An 8,544-nucleotide genomic window follows, 5' to 3' on the forward strand; every position below is an offset into this window, starting at 1 on the left:
ACATGGCAACTCAAACTTATTTTTTAAATTATATTATTATTATTATTTTATTTTTTCGAGATAGGGTTTCTCTGTCGCTTTGGAGCCTGTCCTGGAACTAGCTCTTGTAGACCAGGTTGGCCTCAAACTCACAGAGATCCGCCTGCCTCTGCATCCTGAGTGCTGGGATTAAAGCCATGCACCACCACTGCCCAGCATATTGTTTTATTTTGAAGATAAGGTCTCACTGTGTATCCCTGACTGGCCTGGAACCCACTATGGAGATGAGGCTGGCCTCAAACTCACAGAGATCCACCTGCCTCTGCCTTCTGAGTGTTGCTGGTGCTGGAACATGGCCCCCTCGTTCAATTGCATCTTCACCAGCTTTCTGTGTTAGATGGTTTCCTTCACTGCTGTTCTGGAACCTACTCTGTAGACCAGGTTCCCACAAGCGCCACCACTGTCTAGCTTTAGCTAGGGATTTATTGCTACAAAGAGACACCATGACCATGGCAACTCTTTTACATCTTGGTCCTACAGGCAGCGGGCAATGATGTGAGACTCTAGAAGTGGCCTGCACATAATGAGACCTCAAAACCTGACTCCACGGTGACACACTTCCGCCAACAAGGCCACATCCACTACAGCAAAGCCTAATAGGGCCACTCTCTTTGGGGCCATTTTCTTTCAAATCACCACGATGACTTAGAAGAAGATCTGACGTGGTCTTAGTCACACAGATAGTGTAGAGGTCATCTGAGCTATTAGCCACCTCCAGTCCTGGCTGTGTGACCAGGACTCTTCTTTTTTTGAGACAGGGTTTCTCTGTATAACAGCCCTGACTGCCCTGGAATGCACTTTGTAGAGCAGGCTGGCCTTGAACTCACAGAGGTCTGTCTGCCTCTGTTTACCAAGTGTTGGGATTAAAGGTGTACCACTGTCTGGAGAAAAAATTCCATGGTGTTCTGGTGCGAGAACCAAACCTGCAAGAGGCTCCTCCTCAAGCCAGATTTTAAGCAGAGATTCCCTGCTCTCTTGGGCTGGAGCCATGGCTCAGTGGTTAAGAGCATTGCTTGCCCTTCCAAAAGTCCTGAGTTCAATTCCCAGCAACCACATGGTGGCTCAACCATCTATAATGAGGTCTGGTGCCCTCTTCTGGCCTGCAGACATACACAGACACACACACACACACACACACACACACACACACACACTATTGTATACATAAGAAATAAATAAAAGCCGGGCGATGGTGGCTCACGCCTTTAATCCCAGCACTTGGGAGGCAGAGGCAGGCGGATCTCTGTGAGTTCGAGACCAGCCTGGTCTACAGAGCAAGTTCCAGGACAGGCTCCAAAACCACAGCGAAACCCTGTCTCGAAAAACAAAAACAAACAAACAAATAAATAAATAAATAAATAAATAAATAAATACATAAGATTCCCTGCTCTCTCCGGGTGGTGGTGATGCTTACTTTTAGTTCCAGCACTCTAGAGGCAGAGGCAGGCAGGTCTGTGAGTTCAAGGCCACCCTGGTCTTCAGGGTGAGTTCTAGGCCTAGGCAACACAGAGAAACCCATCTCAGAAAAAAACAACCTGACCAACCAACCAAACAAACAACAAAACAACAACAGAAGATTCCCTGCTCTGTGTGGTGAATCCAGCCCGGTGGCAGCGGTCAGGAAGGGGCTGAGGGCAACAGCTCAGGAGGCTGAAAAAGCTTCTGAGAAGGCGAGTCAGCTGGGCTCAGCGGTCCACACCTTTGATCTTAGTGCTTGGGAGGTAGCAGCAAGTTGTCTGTGAGTTTGAGGCCAGTCTGGCTCGCATAGACCAGGACTATATAAGACTTTGCCTCAAAAGTAAAATGAGGGTGGGAGAGGGAGCCCAAGAAAATACTTGAGGAGGGGGTACTTCTGGAAGAGGAGGAGAGGCGCGGAAGGCAGGCTTGGAGGATCAAGCAGTTTTGCCAAGTGAGCCAGAGCATTTTGGCAGAGGGGACCGCAGTGGTAGATGTGGGGTGTGTAGAGGCAATTGGGAGAGAGAAAAAATTGGGTGAGTAGACTCCACAAGCAGAGTGGGAGCCAGGGAGCTAAAGCTTTCTCCTGGAGAGCCGTTTATCAGATCTGAGGTATTGGAAGACTTCCCAGTGACCAGAGTTGCAGGATGTGGGAGGATCTGCTTTCTTCAACCCCTGAACCCCAGCCCTGCCCAGGGGACCATTCTCACCTAAGGACAGGAGATCAGCAACTGGAGGGGTGTCATGGTGGCTAAACTGTGAGAGGAAGTATCCTGTGAGCAGGGCAGTGGGGACAGCAGGGAGGCAGGAGGCGAAAGCCTGTGGACAATATTTCACAGGTCCAGGTTGAATCTTATTTTGGAGACCCTAGGATTAGGACCAGGGCCAGATGAGGACCAGAATGTGGAGAGGGTTCTCAGTTGTACAGCTATATCCCAAATGTGCCATAGGAAATGCTGACAGAAGAGGCTGATCGCACGGAATGTGTGTGTGTGTCGGGGGGGGGGGGTGTACATCTTCCAGTACAGCTTAGGTGCAGTGGTGACTTCAGGGCTCAGACAGGAACTTCAAAGGAAGCGGCCACACTGACCTCAGGGGCATAGGGGCCATTCCTTTTTCTTTTAAATCTAAACTTACAATGTAGAAAACATTGGTCGCAAACTTACAACCATCTTCCTGCCTCTGCTTCCTGAGTGTTGGATTATAGGTAGGCACCATACCACCATGCCTGAGTTTTTTCTATTGCTTTTTTTCTTTCTTTTTTTTTAATTTTTTTTTCCAGACAGGGTTTCTCTGTAGCTTTGGAGCCTGTCCTGGAACTAGCTCTTGTAGACCAGGCTAGCCTCGAACTCACAGAGATCCGCCTGCTCCTGTCTCCAAAGTGCTGGGATTAAAGGTGTGCACCACCATGCCTGGCTGCCTTTTTTGTTTTTTGTTTTTATTTATTTTAAATATTTATTTATTTTATTTATTTATTATGTATACAGTATTCTGTCTGTGTGTATGTCTGCACGCCAGAAGCGGGCACCAGACTTCATTACAGATGGTTTGTGAGCCACCATGTGGTTGCCGGGAATTGAACTCAGGACCTTCGGAAGAGCAGGCAATGCTCTTAACCACTGAGCCATCTCTCCAGCCCTTAATTTATTTATTTATTAAAGATTTCTGCCTCCTCCCCGCCACCGCCTCCCATTTCCCTCCCCCTCCCCCAATCAAGTCCCCCTCCCTCATCAGCCCAAAGAGCAATCAGGGTTCCCTGCCCTGTGGGAAGTCCAAGGACCACCCACCTCCATCCAGGTCTAGTAAGGTGAGCATCCAAACTGCCTAGGCTCCCACAAAGCCAGTACGTGCAGTAGGATCAAAAACCCATTGCCATTGTTCTTGAGTTCTCAGTAGTCCTCATTGTCCACTATGTTCAGAGAGTCCGGTTTTATCCCATGATTTTTCAGACCCAGGCCAGCTGGCCTTGGTGAGTTCCCGATAGAACATCCCCATTGTCTCAGTGTGTGGGTGCACCCCTCGCTGTCCTGAGTTCCTTGCTCTCTCCATCTGCTCCTGATTTGGACCTTGAGATTTCAGTCTGGTGCTCCAATGTGGGTCTCTGTCTCTGTCTCTGTCTCTGTCTCTGTCTCTTTTCACCGCCTGATGAAGGTTAATATTCAGGAGGATGCCTATATGTTTTTCTTTGGGTTCACCTTCTTATTTAGATTCTCTAGGATCACAAATTATAGGCTCAATGTCCTTTATTTATGGCTAGAAACCAAATATGAGTGAGTACATCCCATGTTCCTCTTTTTGGGTCTGGCTTACCTCACTCAGGATAATGTTTTCTATTTCCATCCATTTGTATGCAAAATTCAAGAAGTCATTGTTTTTTTTTTTTTTTTTTTGCTTTTTCGAGACAGGGTTTCTCTGTGGTTTTGGAGCCTGTCCTGGAACTAGCTCTGTAGACCAGGCTGGTCTCGAACTCACAGAGATCCGCCTGCCTCTGCCTCCCGAGTGCTGGGATTAAAGGCGTGCGCCACCACCGCCCGGCGAAGTCATTGTTTTTTACTGCTGAGTAGTACTTTAATATGTAAATATTACACACTTTCTTCATCCATTCTTCCATTGAAGGGCATCTTGGTTGTTTCCAGGTTCTGGCTATTACAATGTTGCTATGAACATAGTTGAGCATATACTTTTGTTGTATGATAGGGCATCTTTTGGGTATATTCCCAAGAGTGGTATTGCTGGGTCCAGGGGTAGGTTGATCCCGAATTTCCTGAGAAACCGCCACACTGCTTTCCAAAGTGGTTGCACAAGTTTGCATTCCCACCAGCAATGGATGAGTGTACCCCTTTCTCCACAACCTCTCCAGCAAAGGCTGTTTTTTTTTTTTTTTTATTTTACTGGCTGCCTTTTTTGTTGTTATGTTTTGAGACAGGGTCTGGCTGTCCTAGAACTCACCATGTAGACCAGGCTGATGTTGAACCCACAGAGATCCACTTGCCTCTGCTTCCTGAATGCTGGGATTAAAGACGTACGCCACCATTGCCCAGCTTCTTTTCTCATTTTGTAAGTGAGGTTTCATGCAGCTCAGGCTAGTCTTGAACTGTGGCCTCAGCCTCTTCAGGGCTGGAGTTACAGGTATGAAAACTCACTGGCTGTTTGGTTTTTAAGATTTAATCATGTATGTATGATTGTGTGTGAGTGTGTGCACAGGAGTGCAGGTGCCCAGGGAGTCATGGTCTCTGGATATGGAGTTACTGCTGGCTGACAGCCACCTGACATGGGTGCTGGGAACTGAACTCAGATCCTCTTGAAGAACAGTGCACACCTTTAAGCTGTCTCTACATTCCTATGACAGGCTTCCTTCTTTATTCATCCTGATCTCGATGTGTTGGATGAATTGAGGTTGAGTGCCTGGACTCAAGGAACCCTGACTCAGCTTGCTGAGAGGTTCAGTCAACAGATGCAGACAGCACCCCCACAGGGGATTGAATAGAGTCTCACAGGTGGGGGCCATGCTCAGAGTCCATAGGTGGAAGATTCTAGGCAGGGGCCTACTACTAATCACGTTTAGCTCCTCACTGGATTCTAGGCAGTAGGAAATCTACTAATGAGCCATGCCTTTGTTATGTCCAGATCACGGGGTCCCCCAAAGACCACCAGAGTCTGCACTTGCATGTAAAAGGAAAGAGCCTTTAGTCACACTTAAGCTTGGACCCTCGGTCTATCTGACACAGCTGTTGAGAGCAGAGTGCCAAGCCAAGTCAGGGTAGGGCTTTTTTTTTTTTTTTTTTTTAAATCATAGTAGAGGTTGGGGTGAGGGGATTTCCAGGGTTCAGGACCCTGATTGGCTGACATTTGTCTAGGGGGCTTGGCAAAAGTAGAATAGGTGATTCCTGGGTTGAGGGACATCAGGTGATCTTATCTGGTGGTTGGAATGTCAGGTACTTCCCTTTAGATGCTGGCCTTCCCTGGATGGTGTCAGCTTATGGATGTTCCTGGAACCCAGTGCTGCCTGCCAGAGCAGTTGTGCGGCCTGGGCCCCATGTGTGGTCTGGCTGCCCTGGGCCCTACACCTCCAGCTCCTTTTCTTCACCCACTCTCCTGTATCCTTGCTAACTAGCCCAGGTAGCCGCTCTCTTCTCCAGAGAAGGGCCCAAGGGTCCAGGTGGGCATTCCTCTCTCTCCCCTTCCACCACCTCATCTCAGTCTTCTTTGGGCTTTCTGAGTCTCTAATTGAAAGGGACATCTGGTGGGATAGTGAACTGTAGGCTATCCCTGGCTACAAAGAGAAAGCCTGCCTCAAAACAGAGAGAGTGAGAGAAAAGAAAAGGCAGGCCAGCAGAACGGCTTATCAGGTAAAACCATTTGCTTCAGAGACTGATGGCCCAAGTCCCATCCCCAGGACACATATAAAGGCTGAAGAACCTACTCCTCAAATTGTCCTCTGACCTCCATTTGCTCACCTTGGAACAGATACAAAATAAAAAATAAATTTCTCTCTCTCTCTTTTTTTTTTTCTTTTTTCTTTTTTTTTTTGGTTTTTTGAGACAGGGTTTCTCTGTAGCTTTGGAGCCTGTCCTGGAACTAGCTCTGTAGACCAGGCTGGCCTTGAACTCACAGAGATCCACGTACCTCTGCCTCCCAAATGCTGGGATTAAAGGCGTGCGCCGCTACCACCACTGCCTGGCTAAGATTTATTTATTTCATGTACATTGGGGTTTTACCTGTATGTATGTCTCTGTGAAGGTGTCAGATCCCCTGAAACTAGAGTTCCAGGCAACTATGAGCTGCCATGTGGGTGCTGGGAATTGAACTCGGGTCCCAGCACTCGGGAGGCAGGAGCAGAAAAATCTGTGACTTCCATGACAGCCTGGTCTACATGCTACATAGTGAGTTTCAGGATAGTTGCCTACATAGAGGGACTTTGTCTTTTGTTTTTTTTAAAAAAGGAACGCTGTCCCCTGCCTCCAACAAGGCAAAAAGTTAGGACTACGCAACATTGTCACAGAAGTGGTACAGCACAACCATGCACAAATCACATGCACACACACATGCACACAGCAGCACACACACATCACTTCTGCACACATCACATGCGCACAAGTACATGCATATTATCACATGCACACATTACACGGATACATTACTCATGCACACACACATCCACACAAGCACACAGCAGTACATGTACACATCACACATGCGCACACACAATGACTATTATCACACATGCATACATGCATTCAGAAATCACATGCGCGTGTACATCACATGCACACAAGCACGTAGCAGCACATGCACATGTATGTACACATGTGTGCACATATTGCATGCACACACACATCACACAAAACATTCAGATTAAAGAATAACACTAGAGGGCAGAAGAGATGGTTCTGGAAGTTATCAGCACTGGCTGTTCTTCCCAAGGGTGGGGTTAGATTCCCAGCACCAACAAGGCAGCTCACAACTGCCTGTAACTCAAGTTCCAGGGGATCTGCTGCCCTCTTCTGGCCTCATCAGGCATAAGGCATTTGTGTGGTACACTTTTACATATATGCAGGCAAAACTCTCGTACACATAATAAAAATAAAATCAATCTTTTAAAACCTCTTGCAGGAGCTGGACAGTGGTGGCACATGCCTTTAATCCCAGCACTCTGGAGGCAGAGGTAAGCAGATGTTAGTGAGTTCAAGGCCAGCCTGATCTATAAAGTGAGTTCCAAGACAGCCAAAGCTGTTACACAGAGAAATAGTCTCAAACAAAAACCACTTAAAGTTAAAACCAAGGAAGTCTTGGGAACTCCCTGTGGAAGGAACCCTGCTCAGAAAGAAGTGAATGAGACAGGTGAACGCTGGCTGGCAGAATGCTGTGTAACAGACATGAAGCTGGCCTGCAGGACACCTGCTGCACACCTGGTTCCAACCACAAATAGGTTGTTTTTGTTTTGTTTGGATTTTTTGAGACAGGGTTTCTCCGTAGCTTTTGGTTCCTGTCCTGGAACTAGCTCTTGTAGACCAGGCTGGCCTCGAACTCACAGAGATCCGCCTGCCTCTGCCTCCCGAGTGCTGGGATTAAAGGCGTGCGCCACCACCGCCCGGCTAACCACAAATAGGTTGTGATGGAAAAAAAGAAACTAGTGCAACTGAGAAACAGAAGGATTCTGAAACAGCGAGGAGAGCGGCTTGGCATGAGCAGGTCCCAGGCCTTTGGCAAAAATCCTCCATGCACCAAACTATAGCGGGCGAGTAAAGAAATACAGCGGGCGAGTAAAGAAATGAGTCTTTGAGGAAATTGTCTTGGCACTGATGCAACAGTGACTTTGGTTTTCGGGACAGGGTTTCTCTGTAGCTTTGGAGCCTGTCCTGAAACTCCCTCTGTACAACAGGCCAGCCTCGAACTCACAGAGATCCACCTGCCTCTGCCTCCCAAGTGCTGGGGTTAAAGGCGCTCAGAAATAGTGAATTTTTTTAGGCAAGGTTGCACTCTTTAGTCCTGGCTGACCTGAATATCACAGACCTATCAGCCTCTGCCTTCTGAGTGCTGGGATTAAAGGCATGCTCCATCAAATTCAGCTCTCAAATTTTTTAAACAAGATTGTACGTGACTGGGCTTGGTGATATGACCGTCTCCTGGAAGCTGGGGCACTGAGGTAGTAGGGCAGCGAGTTCAATATATCTTGACAGAACATGGACTGACGGACATGGTGCCCTCTCATGGTACCAACACCCCCAGTCCATTAAACAGCAAGCAATGGCACATGTCCAGGACAGCTGCAGCACAAGTGTGCTTACCGCTTTGCAAACTAGGCCATCCCTATGGCTTAATGTGGCTTAAGAACTCATTTCTGGGGCTGGAGAGATGGCTCAGAGGTTAAGGCACTTCCAAAGATCCTGAGTTCAATTCCCAGCATCCACATGGTGGCTCACAACCATCTATAATGAGATCTGGCGCCCTCTACTGGCCTGCAGACACACATGCAGACAGAATAATGTATACATAATAAATAAATCTTAAAAAAAAAAACTCATTTCTGGCTGGGCGGTGTTGGCGCAC

This window comes from Microtus ochrogaster, chromosome 5 (genome assembly GCF_000317375.1).
Source record: "Microtus ochrogaster isolate Prairie Vole_2 chromosome 5, MicOch1.0, whole genome shotgun sequence".
Taxonomy (NCBI): domain Eukaryota; kingdom Metazoa; phylum Chordata; class Mammalia; order Rodentia; family Cricetidae; genus Microtus; species Microtus ochrogaster.